This window comes from Ochlerotatus camptorhynchus, unplaced genomic scaffold, assembly GCF_037179485.1.
Source record: "Ochlerotatus camptorhynchus isolate MF236.1 unplaced genomic scaffold, CSIRO-AGI_Acam_v1.1 ptg000196l, whole genome shotgun sequence".
Lineage (NCBI taxonomy): Eukaryota > Metazoa > Arthropoda > Insecta > Diptera > Culicidae > Ochlerotatus > Ochlerotatus camptorhynchus.
In genome coordinates this window covers 3,417,901-3,438,902 of record NW_027040686.1, presented here as the reverse complement: position 1 = coordinate 3,438,902, position 21,002 = coordinate 3,417,901, and the positions used below count along the sequence as shown (strand labels likewise).

The 21,002-nt window shown below is 42.4% G+C and overlaps 1 protein-coding gene and 1 pseudogene across 5 annotated transcripts in view; one reads left to right on the top strand and one right to left on the bottom strand.

Moving 5' to 3' along the window:
- The window catches only part of Rbp6 (RNA-binding protein 6), a 1,960,266-nt gene that overhangs the window by 454,314 nt on the left and 1,484,950 nt on the right, over positions 1-21,002 (bottom strand). The window lies entirely within an intron of this gene.
- On the top strand, positions 3,633-5,611 carry LOC135702669 (uncharacterized; annotated as a pseudogene).

Below are 21,002 nucleotides of genomic sequence, written 5' to 3'. Positions count from 1 at the left end.
AATTCGAGCCTGGCGGCCATAAAACTGGATCTCGAATGCTGAGCTCCATCGTCGATGTTATCGGAAACCGATATCAACAGAAATTCGAGAGTAGAGGTGGGTCAGCCACACACTACGAAGAGGTTGATACGAAATTGGAACCCGGCAGGACATCGCAGGGCTACAAAATGGTGAGTTGACAACCTGGAAGGAGCGGAATACCTAGCCCTGGTCCTCACAAGTTCCTACTTCACGCCTCCTCGAGTCATATGATAACAAAAGACTACCAGCTGAAACATGGACACAGCTGGTTGGCGTAGCCTGGGCAATGTTGCCAGTCCGGCAATAGCAAAGTGAAGAGGTGCGACGCGAACACTGGCGCGGTAACCATAGTACGGTGATAGAGGAAATGCTTCACCAAACCTGAGCGTCTGCTCACCATGGAGGTGCGGCTCAAAACGGCGTCTGTTCTCCATGGAGGTGCGGCTGATCACCGTCCTAGTGCCAGCGTGGGACTCTAACCAGAGCTGTGCACGATGGTCCCCCGGCGAGACAGGGGGTTGGGGCAGGCCCAACAAGCCGCCCTGGAAAAAAAAACAAAGTTGCAAATACCGAAGAAAGAAATACGGATCGGAACAATCGGCACAGACCTACGCGACGAAATAAGGACTACGATTGGAAACTCGGAACATGGAAGTGCAAATCGCTCGGCTTCCCGGGTTGCGATAGGTTAATCTATGACGAACTTCAACCACGCAACTTCGAAGTCGTAGCACTGTAGGAACTTTGCTGGACGGGACAAAAGGTATGGAAAAGCGGCATCGAGCGGCTACTTTCTACCAGAGCTGTGGCATCACCAACGAGCTGGGAACCGGCTTTGTAATGCTGGGTAAGATGCGCCAACGCGTTATTGGTTGGCAGCCGATCAACGCGAGGATGTGCAAGTTGAGGATTAAGGGCCGTTTCTTCAACTACAGCATCATCAACGTGCACTGCCCACACGAAGGGAGACCCGACGACGAGAAAGAAGCGTTCTATGCGCAGCTGGAGCAGGTGTACGACGGCTGTTCGCAACGGGACGTCAAAATCGTCATCGGCGACATGAACGTTCAGGTAGGACGGGAGGCAATGTATAGACCGGCAATCGGGCCAAACAGCCTGCATGCCGTATCGAACGACAACGGCCAACGATGCGTGAACTTTGTAGCCTCCCAGGGTATGGTAGTTCGAAGTACCTTTTTCCCCCGCAAGGATATCCACAAAGCCACCTGGAGATCACCTGACCAACACACAGAAAACCAAATCGATCACGTTCTAATCGACGGGAAATTCTTCTCCGACATTATCAACGTCCGCACGTACCGCAGTGCGAACATAGATTCGGACCACTACCTAGTTGCAGTATGCATGCGCTCAAAACTCTCGACGGTGCATAACACACGTCGAAGTCGAACGCCGCGACCCAACATTGAGCAACTACGGGATGCCGGAGTTGCCCAGGACTACGCGCAGCAGCTGGAAGTTGCACTACCCACGGAATAGCAGCTTGGCGCAGCTTCTCTTGAAGATGGCTGGAGGGACATCCGTTCAGCCATAGGTAGTACTGCTGCAGCGGCACTAGGTACTGCAATCCCGGACCGAAGAAATGACTGGTTTGACGGCGAATGCAAACTGTTAGTAGAGGAGAAGAATGCAGCACGGGCGAGAATGCTGCAACACCGCACGAGATTGAATGTGGAGCAATACAGACAAGCGCGGAACAGACAAAACTAGGTTTTCCGAAAGAAGAAGCGTCAGCAGGAAGACCGAGATCACGAGGCGATGGAAAATCTGTACCGCGTAAACGACACACGGAAGTTCTACGAGAAGCTAAATAGTTCGCGCAAAGGCTACGTGCCGCAAGCCGATATGTGCAAGGACTTGGACGGTAACCTTCTCACGAACGAGTGTGAGGTGATTGAGAGGTGGAAGCAGTACTATGACGAGCACCTCAACGGTGAAGCAGCAGAAAACGAAGGTGGCACGGCAACAGACCTTGGAGCACGCGCAGAAGACGACAGGCTACCGGCCCCTGATCTTCAAAAAGTTGAGGAGGAGATCGGTCGGCTGAAGAACAACAAAGCAACTGGTGTAGATCAACTACCAAGTGAGCTACTAAAATACGGTGGTGAAACACTGGGTAATTGCCAAGATTTGGAAGGAAGAGATATTACCGGAGGAGTGGATGGAAGGTGTCGTATGCCCAATCTACAAAAAGGGCGACAAGTTGGATTGCTGCAACTACCGCGCGATCACACTGCTGAGCGCCACCTACAAGGTACTGTCCTAAATTCTATGCCGCCGTCTGTCACCATATGCAAGAGAGTTCGTGGGGAAATACCAGGCGGGATTCATGGGTGCCCGCGCTACCTCGGACCAAATTTTCGCGATTCGGCAGGTTTTGCAGAAATGCCGCGAATACAACGTGCCCACACATCATTTGTTCATCGATTTCAAATCCGCATACGACACAATCGATCGAGATCAGCTATGGCAGATTATGCACGAGTACGGATTTCCGGATAAACTGACGCGATTGGTCAAGCCGACGATGGAGCGAGTGATGTGCGTTGTTCGAATATCGGGGACACTCTCGAGTCCCTTTGAATCTCGAAGGGGTCTACGGCAGGGTGATAGACTTTCGTGTCTGCTGTTCAACATCGCGTTAGAAGGTGTGATCAGAAGAGCTGGAATAGACACGAGTGGCACGATCTTCGGGAAGTCCATCCAGCTTCTTGGCTTCGCCGATGACATTGACACCATGGCACGGAACTTTGAGACGATGGCGGAAACGTACATCAGACTGAAGGCTGAAGCTAGGCGGATTGGACGCATCAAAGACAAAATACATGAAAGGAAGAGGTTCTAGGGAAGACAATGTTAGCCTCCCACCCCGAGTTCAGATTGATGGTGACGAAATCGAGGTGGTCGATGAGTTCGTGTATTTGGGCTCACTGGTGACCGCCGAAAATGATACCAGCAGAGAAATTCAAAGACGCATTATGGCAGGGAATCGTGCCTACTTTGGACTCCGGAGGACGCTCCGGTCGAATAAAATTCGCCGCCGCACGAAGTTGACTATCTACAAGACGCTGATTAGACCGGTGGTTCTCTACGGCCACGAGACTTGGACTATGCTCGTGGATGGATGGATGACGGAACGTGGAGGAGGCGAATGAACCATGAATTGCACCAGCTGCTGGGAGAACCATCCATTGTCCACATTGCAAAAATGGGGTGACTACGGTGGGCTGGGCACGTCGTAAGAATGCCGCACGACGACTCAGTGAAAATGGTTCTAGAAAGCGACCCAACCGAAACAAGAAGAAGAGGCGCGCAGCGGGCAAGGTGGATCGACCAAGTAGAAGGTGACCTGCGGACCCTTCGCAGACTACGAGGCTGGCGAAGTGTGGCCATGGATCGAGTAGAGTGGAGACGACTTCTTCGGACAGCAGAGGACAACACGGTCTTAGCCTGATTGGTAAGGTAAGTAAGGACATCGCAGTAAAGGCAGACCCAGGGGTTCATTGCAGCGGAGCTTCAGCAAGGAAAAACGGAAGTCGACAGGAATCTGTCCTGGACCCAGGTCAAGGCAAAACGAGCAGCCGCCCAAGATGGACAGGTGCCACGTATACGGTAAAGGAAATTCTTTCCAAACCAGAACTGAAAATTACCTGAACATTGTCGATTGTGAACTTCTACCACCCGTTAACAGGACATTAATGCCTTGATGAAGAACTCCTCTAGTGAGGACTAGTGCAACTCCCCGGTATGGCAAACCGTATGAGCTGTCGAAGACAATGGTCAATGCCAAATCAACAGAAACGCCATTCGGCCGTTGGAATGCTTCCGATTCCGTGTGGACCACACAGGTCGATCTATTCGGATGGGAAGTACCGCGGGGAACCTATTCACTACGATGGCAACTTGATCGACATACTGTACATCCTTTCGAATAAGACGCTTCCCTGTGGAAGAAAGGTCAACTACATCTGGGTAAACCGACTGGCGGATTCATCGAACAGCAACCTGGAGGATGAGGATACGCATCAGAATCTGACGTTGACGTTCAACAGCTTGAAAGGTATGGTGGACAATCGGCTCAGAGCTCCGTCTCCCGTATGTCGCAGTGCGATGAAGATTTGATTAACGGAAAGTACAGAACTTGTTCGCTAACTGGGCTAAAAGCACAGTCCAGTTAGCGAATTCCACTCGCTAACTGGGCTGGCTTGTCACACGTTAAAAAACAATGAGGGAAACTTAAATGGATTGTTCGGTCGACGTTAAAAAAAAAATTCACGTGCATTGAATTGAATCAGTATAAAGTTTGTTATTGCTATGTTTACAGCATTCATACTCGCGAATTTAAAAAGGTTTAACGCTTTCGCTAAAAACGCTTTCAAGTCTAGAATTCAGTGTGATATGATAATATTTTCAAATTTATTTATATTAAAACTAAAATTTCTATTAAATGACAACGAAATGTCAAACAATATGTGACGTCTATTATTGACGTATAACTGCTTTTTAACTGGGTACAGTTATCGAACACCCAGTTAAAGAACGCCCTGTGAAAGAACGCCCAGTTAGCGAACAAGTAATGTACAGCAAAGAATAAACGCTGGTGAGGCCCATCGGAAAGAGCGCTTACGGATATTTGGAGCTGAGCTACCGAGACTCGGATAGGTTGCTGGTGATATCGAAGATCATACTGATTGATTACGATGGAATAGAAGCGGGAAATTTCAATGGAAGTGTACCTGTTAACGCACGTGAAGCATCCGAATATTGTCAACATGTTCGATTGGTTCGAGAACGGAAAGTTCTTCCAAGTGTTGTGATGTTCGAGTTTATCGATCTAAGAAAGCGGGTTGTTGGATCTTTCTTCAGATTGCTAATGCGGTTGATTATTTTCTGCACACATTTTGCACGTGAACATCAAAGACGAGAGGGCATCTTTTGTCTACCTTCTCCGGCACGACCAAGTACTGCAATCCGGAAGTTTTGACAGGCAACCACTACTACGGTCTGGAACTGGAAATGACGGTGTGACACTTCATGCGTTGTTGTTCTTCGAGAACCCATTCGTGGACGTTGAGGAAATCCTGCAATCCAAACTGATCATTTAGCACGAAATCAGCGAAGAATTGGAGTATTTTTTTGCTTTGCAAGAATACCAAAACTTGTATAACCATCCAGGAGCTACTGAAGACGGAATGGACGACGCAGGAAATCAATTCGTCACAGTTCAATTTTGCCAAAATCGTCCCCTGCGAACCGTACGAAACCAATCCGGAGAAGTACTACGTAGATGCGAATACCTGCTCCAGCCAGACGATGAGCATGTCCACATGGATGATCCGTTCATGGATCCCGACGAGATGATGATAAGATTGGTCTAGATGACGATATATCCGGCAGAGAGATGAATATACTTTCTACCGGTCTCACCAGTCTGTCTCTGAGAGAACCGGACGGAACGTGCATCAGTCTGGTCGATGGCGATCGGATTGGTCAACAAACAACATTAGGATTTTTTGAGATACTGCTGGTGGTGTTCGATGTTGGTGGCGATGCCAGTACTTACAATTAACCGAGCAAAAGTAACCGTCAGAGGCGGCAGCGTGCTTGGGAAACGAACCACCTAGTCGTCATCGTGATGTCGGCATCTTCCGTTGCTCCGTTTGCGGACCATTGTAGTAAGGCTGCGTTGGAGGCTTCGGTGAAATTATCTTTTGCGGACACCAAAAATTGGTTGCATCAGTAATCAAATTTTGACACATCCGCACTGCGCAGGCGCAGAAATAGTGCAGTGATTCCAGTTACTTTAGAGATCATAAGAATTAAGGTACCATAGGTGCCAAACAGTGCCAATGAGTGTGCCCAGGTGTTCCCATATGTATTGATGGCACACTGGTGATTTGATTGCTGAGTCTCGGAAAATGTTTTGCAGTCGTCATTTTTCCAGAGATCTCAGTAAAATGTATTGCTGTGCAGCTCGGCTGTGCCAAAATTACCAAAATCCAGCAAGCAATACTAAGGCTTCCGAACATAATATTATTCATATATCAACCTTGAATCGCAAAAGGGGCAATCCGAGTTCTTTTTTTATAACCTTAAAAAATACTCTAATAAAACTTCTAAACACGCTACAATGGTTTTTGGATTTATGAATTGAAATTTGGAGATTGGAAATGGAAAGCGGTTTGAAGAAAATTCAATCTAATTCTATATTTTCATCTAGGCAGACTTCGTTTGATGTTACCCAACATTGTTGTATGTAATTTTGGCTCAAATAATCGCATTTTAAAATATAGGTAACAACTATTCATTTAATCACCATGCCAATCTGAAAAAAAAAACCGCACCAAATATTGACTTCAGAGCTATCAGAAAAATAAAAGCATAAAATAATTATCTGAAACGAAAATATTTTCCATCAACCAGATTCGCAAATTAAACAAATCGTTTTTTTTTTCCATACACACAAACTCAACAAAAAAACTTTTTCCACTTCAGCTTGGACTCCAGCGAATCCCCAGTACGCAAGCACTTGGCCCTCTGGGCTCGGCCAATCTATCGGTATAAATTTTTATTTTCCGTCCATCCACTCACAAATCCCATAGCATTTTACCACTGTCCCCCGCACCACAAACCACGACGACCTCACTTGATCAATCCCCTCCACCCGGCCCTCGATCGATGGTACATCTCGCATTAATCTGAAAATTAAAATTTCCACAATACAAAACCGATTGTTGTCACACTGAACCTGCATCACCATCATCATCATCATCATCATGAACAACAACAGTAGCATCGGGGACCAGTGCACCAGGCAGACTGCACTTAATTTCCGAAACTGACCTCGCTTCTGTCACTACCGCCAATAATGCTGTTGCTGCTGCCACCCCTCCAGTCAGTGGGGGATTGAATTACGGGGGCGTAATTCATCGGTCTGTTTTTAATTAAAATACTTCAATAGCAGTCGATTACAGACAATATAAACAATGGCCTTTCTGCTACTGGGGCTGCTGCTATTGATGCTGGTCCGATGGAAGTGTGAGGTGAGGGGAAGAGAGGAATCGGGTTCTGTTGATGCGACCTCCTTTTCAGTGCACGGCACCCGCTGAACGGAGGATCGGATGTGGGTGGGGACCGAGAGGAGGCCAATTCCAGAACAACCCCGAAAATGCAACTGTTGTAGCTTATATCCCGGCGATGTGCGGCCAGTATGTATGTATGCGTGAGCGCAGTGGTTATTTTCACGCCAAATATATTTACATGCAGCCTGAGATCGATCATCCGAAAAGTGTACGAGAGGATTTTCACCACCACCACCACCATCGCCGTCGCTGTTGCTCGGCGAATGGGGAGGGGTGGCTTTGGTCAGTAGAGGCGAAGTGGTTTAAGTGGGGTATGATGTTAATTTTCCAATACCCGATAAACGATTGGAAAATGAATAGAGTTAATTGAGCAATTAGTGGAAATTTTGTGAAATGATTAATTCATGCTGTAGTGGTGAGATTCAGTTTCGCTGAGTTGAGTTGCCGGGAAATGCGCCGAAGGGACGGTGGGAAGATTGTGCCATGTAGTCTGTGTTAATTAAATTGATTGTCCATTTTTCATGCAAGTGCATGTTGATGTGTGGGAAGCAATCCAGGGCAGTGGCATAACGATAAATTGTTTAGGACTGCTAGCTGGGGAATTGTAAATAGTAGTCGATTCGATGACTGTCGTAAAATTCCAGGAGTTAATGCCGTGTCAGGTGCAACGATCCTCTAAAAAATAGTTGTTCATTTGACGAAATGGCCCATCCCTGGAAACGCCACAACCCACAGCATGCTGTCTATCGTTTCAAAACCCCCCTACTTCAAACACCCCCATCAAGCCAGCTTTCTTTACGAGACATTCACTCGTGATTCGTGGCTTCCAACTCGTTTCCAACTATACCTTCCGACAGAAGAAATTCGTTTTTAATTTTTAATGCTAACGACCCTGTTTTGTGATGCCACCGACCGAAGTAGCAACATTGCATCGTCGTCGGTTCGGTGCTCAACGACTGACACGCTTCACTGCGACAACAACGGCCCATGGCATAACGAGCAGCACCAGCTTAACATCACCTCTTATTATCCTCATTTCGAGGTTGTACTTAAGAAAACGCGCGAGCGCGCCAACTTTATCACCGCCTGGAGATCCTTATAATCTTCCTTTCCTTCCTCATTACGCCCCTTTCAGCAAGCGCCTCCCCCGCCCCCCTCGCCCACGGAAGCAATCGGATTGGATCAGGTGAAGGACAACACGCAATGCTTCTGATGCCGCCCGACGACGACACGACAAACGAACATCCGAAAAACATGATGTTTTCCGCGCTCAAAGGAGCACTCTGTGCGTGGCCCATTCAAGTACATGAAACTTTGAGCGAATAAAAATAAAAACGATGATAAACATTATCATCGTAATTATTTCCATCGCCCTCGTCCTGCCTTTCTGGAGCAATCCTCCTAGCTCGCTCGCTTCCAAAGCAGTAGTCCATAAATGGCTGCTAAACACGACTCTTTACTGCTCCGAGGCCATCAACGATTTTTATTATTTGTGTACTCTTTTCCGCCCGGAAGAAGAAAAAATCCTCACAAGACAAGAAAACAGCATCAGAATCTCATATGAAATTAACATATTTTATGTTTAATTTAGTTTTTATTAACATCACCGCCCCGTCGACGGTTTTACGCGCACCGAGCTTAGAAAGGGAGCCCGCTTCAGCCTGTGTTTAATTACGAAGCCCCCTTTCCCTTCCCTTCGCTGCCACTGCCCCAGTCCTGTTTACTCATGTGTGTTTATGAGTGAAGTTCTGGAAGGACTCGGGACACTCAGCGGCGGCACAAAGCGCAACAGCCACGACTTTGTCTTTAATTTTTCATTAAACATAACAAACGAGCAACTTTTATGTCTTAGCCCCTCCTAACAACTCCCCCCTTTCATCCGAGAAGAATGTCACATTTTATAAATGTTGCACGGGGTGAACCTTTGGTCGAGCCCCAGTGCACGTGGCGTGCCGTGTAGGGAAATTAAACTGGATGGGAAACTTGTGTTTCTTTGGGAAAGAAGTGGAAAATGATGATGATGATGCTGGTATTCAAAAGTTTGTCGAGCAGAAAAGGCGAAATTGTATATGTAATTTGCGTTTAATTTTTGATGGCCATCTTTCAGTTTTAATAACTTATTGTCTGCTCCGGTAGCAACTGCAGTTGGGTGCTTCTATTTTAGAGCATGAATCTACTTTTAGTGTTGCTTTCCAGTTAGATCATCGCAGCTGCAGAAAGTTTTAATCGATTTCTTAATTAAGAATTTATTATTAGATATTACTTGAATTTTGAAGCAGTTGAAGACATCACCAGATGGTTTGAAAAGTTTGAATATTAATATCTCAAAACTGAGGCGTACTATAACACCGGTTGTCGAACAATTGTTGATTGCGAACATAAGTGACCAAATAGTAAAGTAAATCTCCAATTGAAAAAATGCAAAATAGCTTTATTCGGTAAATCCGGTCAAAGATAGCTAAAATAAAATCTATGCCCCAGAATGTCTAAGCCCAATTAAAAAAAAACGATGACGTAATTCTGTCTACAGTAAATTTACCGTAGACAATCCGAGATCCGATCAGTCGTAAGCCAAGGAGCGGATTTTTTATCTCACGCTACTCATTAGCTTCAGTACAAATGCCTTTCCAACAATTTTGGATACTTTTTCCGAGTCTTCCGCAATCTTTGTAACGGAATCCGCTGCCTTTACATGTTTCCGCAAATATGCTTTGGTCAGGGCCCAAAAAGTTTCGATATGCCTCGCCTGGGGACAGTTTAGCGGATTCATCTCCTTGGGTACGAATTGGACCTTTGTTGGCTTTATACCAGGCTACCGTGTCCTTGGAGTAATAAACCGACGCCAAATCTGGCCAAAACAGTACTGAGGCGTCATGTTCGCGGATTATGGGTAACAGACGCTTCTTTAAACGCTCACGCACGTAAACATCGGTTGTCATCCGTTATCACAAACGGTTTGGAAAGCATACCACACTCACAAATGGCTTGCCAAACGGCGTCTAAAGAGACTATATCTACGTCATTGCAAACAATTATGTCGGATATGTCTGATGACTTGAAATGTTTGAATGAAAAAATCAAGCAACCCTCAAATCTCACGATGGACATGAATTCTAGTGTGCCAATGCACACCAATCCAATACTGCAGTTGGATATTCCTGATGAATTGAAGTCCATTTTTGTTAATATAGCACATTTTCATAACGCACCTTTGACTCCGTCAGCTAGCTCGTGCCCCAGCCTGAAAATTGAATTCAAAAACTCAAATCATGCCGATGGCTCAGGATGACAACTTCTGGGCAGCGCTGCCATTTATACAGATTTATCTGTATTATACAGATTTTTTAATCTTAATACAGACCCGATACAGAATACAGATTTATCACAGATTTTTAAATTACAATACAGATTTATACAGATTTTTATAAAATGCTTGAGAAAAAAAATTCAAAATTTATAAAAACAAAATAACTTTTTTGATTGTATGGGGATTTACAGTATTAATTGAATATTTCCAATATAAGCATGTATGTTAAATACAAGAAAAGTGCCCGAGCACATTAAAATGGTACAAATACAAGTACTCGTAAACATTTTACTTGCATTGAAAATGTATTTCGTAAGAAATTGCGGATTTTCTGATATTCTCCATACTGCAAAAATGATTTTACCAGCACTGGCGGGGCGACATCTCTCGACTTTTCGGTGTAACTACCACACAAATGATGTAATTAATTGTATTCATCTATATTAAAAATATCAAACTCGTGCACTTTTTTGCATTTAAAACTGCTTATCAGGAAGATAATGAATAGAAACTAAAATCTCCATACATTTTCAAACGGCTTCATATCACTCTTATAAATAAGTACGGACGATATCACAAATGGCGCAATTATATCCCGTATGGTTAGTACGATAGCCCGAATAGGTGCTTAAGCACTTTTTATGGTTATTTTGTATGCACTGTATTTGGAAAACAACAAAACATGATTAATTAAGAAAAAAAATTAATACAGAAAATACAGATTTTTTAATAGAGTGGATACAGATTTTTTATAAAACCACCTGGCAGCTCTGCTTCTGGGTAAGAGCACCCGCACCAATGTGTTGCTATTCGGGCTGCTAGTTTGCTGAAACTCCTCAAACTCACTGGAGGTTTTAAAACGCTTTTGTCTTACGAGTTTAGCCAGCCCTCACCTCGAGTGAGTGGCGGCAGGAATATGGAAGAAGTAAACAAAAACTCCTCGAGAGAGAGGGAAAGGGAATTTCAGCGAGAGGTTGATTTGACGTGAGGTGCGCTTTTCGAGACTCCGGATGACTTTTTTGTTCGACGCAAGAAGCTCAGAGTTCACCCAGAGTGAGAGTAAGAGCGTGTAGTAGAAAACATGAACATGAATGGCAGCAAACCTCACTCTCATTTTATCCTCCTTCGCTCACAAGCTCCGAAGGTCATTGGAATGATTTGGCAGTAGGCATTCTACTCCTCAGAAAAATGCTACGCTCGGCTCATTTCAAACTCGCGAGCGAGGCTCCATCAAGCCTGCTACTTTGACAACTTTGGCCATTGCTATTTTAGTTAGCAACGACCGGTGCCGTTACTATCACGATTGTAGCTTGCTTCACACCGATAGTTGCTAAACTTATCGTCGATTTTCGAACTGAAGTTTATATCTTCTTCTTCTTATTCGCATTTCAAGCTTATTGCTTAGTGCATATTAGCTTATTACGTGCTCTCAACTTAGTGTTCTAAATGCACTTCCACAGTTATTAATTGAGAGCTTTCGATGCCAATACCAAATGCATGAATTTGTATATTGTGTGGCAAGCACAATGATGCTCTATGCCCCGGAAAGTCGAGAAAATTTCCAACCCGAAAAATTCCCTCGACCGGACCGAGAATCGAACCCGCCGCCTCCGGCTTGTTAATACCGTGCCTTTACTGACTAGACTATGAGGCCCCACAATATTTATTAACCTAACCATGAACACTGAATATTGAAGGTAAGATCCAACTACAGACCCAGGTTCTCAAAAAACGGTCCTCCGGAAGATCCAAAATACCGTAAAGGTTATCAACTCGCAAAAAAGATCCACAACCCAGCGATTTTTTGTTAAATCGCATGTTGTGATGCACATTAATGAATTTGAATCTGGGGCTAGCATGGGCACACTGGTGGTCTCGAAACTGTCCTCTGGGAGATCCGGAACATCCATAACAGTGGAAGCGCACCAAAATGCATAAAGTCATTTTCGGATTCTTCTTCTTCTTCGCATTTCAAGCTTATGGCATATCGCATATTAGCTTATTGCGTGCTCTCAACTTAGTGTTCTAGATGTACTTCCACAGTTATTAATTGAGAGCTTTCGATGCCTGTACCATTTTTGCATTAGTATAATTGTGTGGCAAGTCCAATTATACTCTTTATGCCCAGGGAAGTCGAGAAATTTTACAACCCGAAAAATTCCTAGACCGGACCGGGAATCGAACCCAGCCACCTCCAGCATGGTCTTGCTTTGTAGCTGCGCCTTTACCGACTGAGCTAAGGAAGGCCCCGGATGCCCATCTGGATTACTAGATTGTATATTTTAGCTTGTGAATGTATAAATCTCGGTTGGTCGAATTAAATACGGTAGATTTATTAACATCATACATTTTGTTTTACCTTTAAGAAGTTCTGATTGATTGAAATTTGGGGAAGTTAAAGACCCTTGAGAGTAAGTTTCGACAGCTCCAAGGCAATCAAATAGATTTCAGGAAAATTTACCCCAGTGAAGATCAAGTGCTTCAGGGCAGTTCCATTAAATTTTGGAAAATTTAAAAAGTAAGTTACGTGAACTTCGGGTAAGTTCTGAATATGTTAGGGCAGTTCCATGAACATCAGGAAAACTTGAGAACTTTATGGATGGGGGCGACCCCGGCGTAGTGGTTAACATCCATTCCTCTCACGCCAAAGTCACGAGTTCGAATCTCACCCCCGGACAAGTCACGAATGACCCAAGAGTGTTAAAGCGACTATAATAATAAAAAAAAAAAAACTTTATGGATGTTCCTAAAACTTTAGGTTAGTTTCGACAACTTTATGGAGGTTCCATTTATTTCTGCAAAAAATAGTATAAAACTTCAGGGAATAAACTTAAAAAATATAAGAAAGCTACACAGAACTTCCATACAGACAGACGTTTAAAGATATTCTGGGCAGTTCCATTAATTTCTGGATAATTCCAGGAGGGGAAGTTCCGTAAGCTAGCATAAGAGGAAGCTTTAGAGATCATCAGGAGAGTCTGAAGAATGAAAAGAAGTACTGAGAACTTCAGGGAAGTTTCATAGGCAAACTGCGGGAACAAAAAGGAAGTGCCGAAAACTTTTGGAAATTTTTGTGAACTTTAGATAAACTTCAGGAATTTCAAAGTTAAAAGCTTCAGGAAACTGCAGGAACTTTCAAGAAAATTTGAGAAATTCAGGGATGTCTAGAGAACTTTAGGGAAGTCAAAATAGTTTCAGAGATGTGGAGATGTGGAGTTGTGGAGATGTGGAGATAACTTGAGAAAATTTAAATTTCCAAGAAACTTTAGGGAGTTTCCGAGATATTACCGGCACTTCCAATAACTTCGAGAAATTCAAGAAATTCCCGATCTTTTAAAATGTTCATAAATCTTCAAGAGCGTCTAGAGACCTTCAAAGAAGTATATAGATTTTTTGGTAGTTTCATTATATATTGGGAAGTTCTGGGAACTCCGTAGATGATTATAGATTTTCATATCAGTTTCCTTTATTTAAGGGAAGTTGCAGAATGTTTCAAGGAGTTCTAAGGAATTATGGGAGTCAAGAATTTCATGAATTTTGCGATGCTTCAGAACGTGGAGCTCTTGAATATTCTTTTACGAATTGATTACTTTTACGCCTGGTTGGACCTCCCGAAATATTGGTTTGTGGCCAGCAGAGTGCACATACTGGTTTCAAATCCAAATTCATTCATGCAGTATAACAACAAGTTGATTTAAAAAATCTAGATTCTTTTTTACTAATTTCCCACATTTACGGATGTTCTGAGTCATCTAGAGGAATGCTTTGCTGTCCCTTGGGGCCACATTTTTGTCCCAGATCCAAATTCATTCATACATCACAATGTTCAGATGAAAAACAAAACAAACATTTCATAGATAGCAACGCTTGGGTCGGTTGCTATCGCGCTGCTATAGCTGTCAACCCGCTGTTCACCGAGAGGCAGATTGTTATTTCCCGCACTTGAATAGCAACCCCCAGTGCAGTTACTGCGTTATGGTGGAGGTTGCTAAAATAGCTTTTGCAACGCATTGGTGCGGGTGCTCTAACAAACGAATATGGAAAGCGGACTATGATGCTCGGAAGTTGTATCGCTTGAATCAGCTAAAAGAGGCTGATAAGGGTTGATGCATATATTATGTCACGCTCTAAGGGGGGGAGGGGGTCCATGATTTTGTGACAAGCAATGCATTAGGTATAGGAAAAACGTCACGATAGGGGGGAGGGGGTAATTTTTTGCTCGATTTAGCGTGACATAATTAATGCTTCGGCCCTAAGGATAAAAAGCGGAAAAAGCAACGAAAAGCAGACGCACATTTCAATCAAAGTCACAGTCGTAATCACAATCACAATAATCACACAATCCAGCACAATATCATCAACTACAGAATGGATCATCATCAGACAGAATAGCGGCACCAGTGGTGTAGTGGTAAGCGTGATTACCTCTCACCCCAGCAGGCCTGGGTTCAATCCCAGTCGGCGCCGCCGGGATGTTCTGAGGCATAACATCTCTGATCACGTCTTCCTTCGGAAGGGAAGTAAAGCCCTTGGTCCCCGGTTCATGAGTTGATGGGTCGATAGGTAGGGTCCAAGTGTGGGAGCTGCCTTCCTGACACGTCGGTAGCATTGGTGCTCAGCACGGAAAACAAGATTGACGGAAAACAAACCAAAGGAAAAAAAATCACCAGACAGAATGAAATCAACCGTCTTGCTCATGATAGAGACCCTCTTGCGGCAGCGAAAAATCTGTTTTACCACCGAATACAGGAATTCAAGCATATTGCATATAGTATGTATGTATAACGTGCATAGCGTATCATTAAGCATGATGGCAACGTATCGTCAGTCCGCATCGTGCTCTCTTGCCGTGCGGATCTATTTGCTTTTTGCTGAAGGCAGTGTTACTACTACCTAAAGCTACAACAAATTTAAACAGCACTTTTCAGTGCTCAACCTGTAAAATTTCTACCTTGTTCAACTTTATTCCTCTTTGATCCTTCAGATTCTTATAGTAATCTGCTTGAAAGTCGATTTGGATAAAAAATTTACTGTCGCCATGGCGCCTAAACGCAAAAGAAAGGGGCAAACTCTTGACCCCCCTTCTGAAGAAATTAATTTGAGTAATCAATTTGATTTGCTCACGGATGATGAGAATGATCCATCATCCAAGAAAAATTCTAGTAAAATTTCCCGGCTTAATGCCAAGAAGGTAAAGATTCCCCCTATTGTGATAACCACTTCCGATTTCCATGCTCTTCGCATGGAACTTTTGAATTTCGTGAAAGTTGAGTTTTCACTACAAATTGGACGTCGGGGTGAATGCCGTGTATTGGCTGAAACCTTGGACGGATTTAAATGTCTTCTCAAGTATCTTACTGAGAAGAAGCACAAATTTTTTACTTACGACACCAAAACTGAACGTGTGTTCAAGGTTGTCATGAAAGGACTGCCCAGTGGTGAATCCCTGGATCAGATCAAAAATGAACTGGCAAAATTACTTGGAGTTGTGCCACTCCAAGTAATCAAAATGAAAATGAAATCCCGTCCTGGCGATTCGCGCAACGGGATTTCTAATGATTTTTATTTAGTTCACTTCAAGTCTAGTGAACTAAACAACCTTAAGGCCTTAGAAAAAGCTAGCCTTATGCTCCATGTCCGAGTGAAGTGGGAACACTTCAGGAAGACTGGAGGAAATTTCCAAAACCTCACCCAGTGCCGTAAATGCCAGGGATGGGGTCACGGAACTAAAAATTGCTACATGCCAGCTAAATGCATGAATTGTGGTGATTCCTCTCACGCAAAGGACGACTGTCCTGTGAAGGAAGATCCTAAGAAATTTAAATGTTCAAATTGTGGTGAAAACCACAAATCCAATTTTTGGGAATGTAAGACACGCAAAGCGATCCTACAATCTCGTTCTAACCGACAGGTAAGAAACGCTCCACGTTTCCGACCAGGTACAAATTCCTCTGCTGTTAACAACGGTCAGCGAGGAACAAATTCTACATTCGTACCCGTAGGTACAAATATCACCCCTGCTTCAAATTTTTCATCTGTACCTACTCCCCTCGCTGCTAACAATGTTCAGCGAGTTAATGGAGCTACCTATGCTGCTATTGCAGCGGGTAGAAATCAAAATACTAACCAAAGTAATTCTAACGGAAATTTTGACAATTTTGATTTAGGAAGCATTACTGCCCCTAAAATGGAATTTTTACAGAAATCATTAATTGACATGATTTCTGATATGCTTAAATCTAACTCCATGTTTGATGCTATTCAAACTGGAGTAAAATTTGCAAATAATATTGTCATGACTTTAAAATTCAGTAATGGATTTTAAAGCATTAAATATTGTAAATTGGAATGCTCGATCTCTTAAAGATAATGAAGACGAGCTATTTAACTTTTTGCGAGTTCATAACGTGCATATTGCCGTTATAACTGAAACGTTCCTTAAACCTGACCATAAGGTTAAGAGGGACGCAAATTATTTCATTTATAGAAATGATCGTCTTGATGAACCCTCTGGTGGCGTTGCAATCATTGTTCATAGACGAATCAAAAATAAAATTCTTTCTTCATTTGAAACCAAAGTTTTTGAAACTTTGGGAGTTTCTGTTGAAACAAAATTTGGACAACTTACGTTTATAGCTGCCTATTTGCCATTCCAATGCGTAGGCCAGCAAAATAATTTTCTCAAGGGTGACCTCCAGAAACTTACCCGTCATAGGTCTAAATTCTTCATTATTGGTGATTTTAATGCAAAACACCGCTCATGGAATAATGCTCAAAGCAATTCCAATGGTAATATTCTGTTTGATGATTGTTCTGCAGGTTATTACACTATTCAATATCCAAACAACCCAACATGCTTTTCTTCTGCAAGAAATCCCTCCACTATTGATTTGGTCTTAACTGATTCATGTCAACTTTGTAGCCAACTGGTTACCCATGCTGACTTCGGTTCTGATCACCTTCCAGTAACTTTTGAAATATCCCAAGAAATAATTTGTAATCCCAACAGTTCTACTTTCAATTACCATAGAGCTGATTGGGAGCAGTATCGAACATTTATGGAATATAACTTCGATCCAAACATTCCTTTGCAAACCAAAGATGAAATTAATTATGCTCTTGAATCTCTGACTACTTCTATAGTTGCAGCAAGAGCTGCCTCAGTACCAAAATGCGAGGTTAAATTCGATTCAATTATAATAGACGACGATCTTCAGCTCTTGATCCGTCTTAAAAATGTCCGTAGGAGACAATATCAAAGAACACGCGATCCTGCCATGAAGGTTATCTGGCGGGATTTGCAAAAACAAATTAAAAAGCGATTCTCTGCCCTGAGGAACAAAACTTTTGAAAATAATATTTCTAAATTAGACCCGAGTTCCAAACCCTTTTGGAAATTCACAAAAATTTTGAAAAAACCTCAAAAGCCTATTCCAGCGCTTAAAGAAGGTGGTAAAATTTTGATCACAAATTTGGAAAAAGCTCAGAAACTTGCTAAGCAATTCGAGAGTTCCCATAATTTCAGTTTGGGTCTTACTAGTCCTATTGAGAATCAGGTTGCTCGGGATTTTCTGAATATTTTCTCTCGGGAAAATATTTTTGATGATTCCTGGGGGACTGATTTGGACGAAGTAAGGTCTATAACTAAAAAGTTTCAAAATATGAAAGCTCCAGGTGATGATGGAATTTTCTATATCCTCATCAAAAAACTCCCAGAGAGTACCTTGTCTTTCTTGGTAAAATTATTTAACAGATGTTTCCATTTGGCATACTTTCCTGATAAATGGAAAAATGCAAAAGTTGTTCCAATTTTGAAGCCGGATAAAAATCCAGCTGAAGCTTCTAGCTACCGCCCAATAAGTTTGCTTTCTTCAATAAGTAAACTTTTTGAAAAGATAATTTTGAATAGAATGATGCTTCACATCAATACGAACTCAATTTTTGCAGATGAGCAGTTTGGATTTCGCCATGGGCATTCAAATACTCATCAACTCTTAAGAGTTACCAATTTAATTCTTTCAAACAAATCTGAAGGCCACTCAACTGGAGTTGCTCTTCTAGACATAGAAAAAGCATTCGACAGTGTTTGGCATGAAGGTTTGATTGCTAAATTTAAAAAGTTAAATTTTCCATTTTATATTATGAAATTAGTTCAAAATTATTTAACTGACAGAACTCTGCAGGTAAATTATCAAAATTCCAAATCTAATCGACTACCTGTTAGAGCAGGAGTTCCTCAGGGTAGCATTCTTGGGCCTAGATTGTATAACATTTTCACTTCGGACCTCCCTGATTTGCCTCAGGGTTGCCACAAATCTTTGTTCGCTGATGACACAGGCATTTCCGCTAAAGGAAGAAGTCTTCGTGTTATTTGCAGCAGACTTCAGAAAAGTTTAGATATTTTCTCTTCTTATTTACAAAAATGGAAGATTTCTCCCAACGCTTCCAAAACTCAACTTATAATATTTCCACATAAGCCCAGGGCTTCCTTTTTGAAACCTAGTAGTAGTCACATAGTCACTATGAACGGAATTCCAATTTCCTGGTCAAACCAAGTGAAATATCTTGGATTAATACTTGACCAAAAATTAACTTTTAAAGATCACATTGAGGGCATTCAAGCCAAATGTAACAAATATATTAAATGTTTGTATCCTCTTATAAACAGAAAATCCAAACTTTGCCTGACGAATAAACTTCTAATATTTAAACAAGTTTTTAGACCGGCCATGCTTTACGCTGTGCCAATATGGTCTAGTTGTTGCAGTACCAGGAAAAAAGCACTTCAAAGGATTCAGAACAAAGTTCTGAAAATGATTTTGAAGTTGCCTCCCTGGTACAGTACTACCGAAGTACATAGAATTTCGTATGTTGAGGCTTTAGAACTAATGTCCAACAAAATAATGAATAATTTCAGGCAAAAATCGTTGCAATCCTCAATTGCAACGATTAATTCCCTTTATACTTAGATAAGATTTAGTTTTAGTTTTTAGTTTTAGGATATCAATTGTTATACTGACATGCAGGTTAAAAAACCTGTTTAAAATACTGAATTGCCAAGACATGAACAATGTAAAAACACTTAGATATATATCATAACAATTAAGGCTGGTACGTTACTGCAGTAACTGGAGCACCTAGGTTAAAAATGAAATGTAATTTATTTTGAATTTGGAACAAATAAAGAGTTAAAAAAAAAAAAAAAAAAAAAAAAAAGGCAACGTATCGTGGACAATTTCTCAAAACAATTAAACGCTTTAGTTTGTTTGGTTTTCTCTTTCGTAAACTGGAGATCTATTCCACAATGTATTTCCTCTTTCGATGACAAAGATCCAACCAGCGCTGTCATGCTTTATGCATTCTAGTCACCCTCGTTCTTGCACTCCTTGAGAAGGGTTTCGACTTCCCTTAGCAAATCTTACATTTTTGTTCACTGTTCCACATTACTGTTCTATGTGCAGAAACTTACGAACTGGGAGAGTTGATCTATTTTGAACTCGATTTCCGCCGTGGTGGGATGAAAATATAATCCATATTCATTGTATATGGGTCCAGTTTTCTCACAATTTCATCTGCTGTAGCCGGTTCATCTCTTCTGATTTCGTTGATTTCACTGTGACTTTTCCTTTAGAACCACATCCAAGCAGTCAAAACAATTCTTGGTGCTGAACTTCTTTCGTGTTGTGTCCAGAATAAAACTGTAGCTTCTCTTGACATAAATAGTTTACCTTGAAATTTCTAATGATGCCCTGAGGGGTTGAATCAAAGACGTGGTCTTTGGTGGCATGTATAGAAGCTTGATGTTGGGATTGCTTATGGTGGACTGATGCGATGGACCGTTATCAAGGAGCAGCAAAGCCTTGAAGCTAATGTTCCAGTCTGCGCAAAACTCCTCCAACTGTGGTGCAAAGTAGTCGTTTATCCAGTCCTCAAATAATTCTCGGGTCATCCAACTTTCACTTTCTGTAAATTTTAAATGTCCATTGGATTCGCGATTTTGTTGATAACCAACGGCTTCATCATCAGGGACCCTTTCACGTAAGAGCAAAACATGATTGAGAACCCTTTTTTCCCTTTCGATCCCGGCATTGCTTTCAGATGCTCTGAGGCATAAGATCGTTGAGGCGTATTTTTTTTTTGTAAAACAGTTTTGTTTCATCGCAGTTGAACACTTGGTCAAGACAATACTGAACACTTTCAATTTTTTTTTCTTGAACCGATGACAGCCATCTTGGGTTCCAAAATGGCGTTTGGCATCGATTTCCGGGATCTACACGTCGTCCCCTTTTCAAAAATACCCATATTGTAGGGTATTTGACAGTTTTTCTTAAACCGATGGTCGCCATCTTGGATTTCAAAATGGCGTCCGAAATCGATTTCTGGCCTCAACACATCATCCCTATCATCCATTAAGGAAGTTCATGTGCACACTAGCGCCACGTAGTGATAGAGTTCTGAAATAATATGACCACCATCCGAAAGGACTTGGTCACCTGAACAATTTTGCTCAAGACAGCAACTTTCTATATGGCCAGGTTCTCGAGATACAGTTTATATAGGAAATTTACATG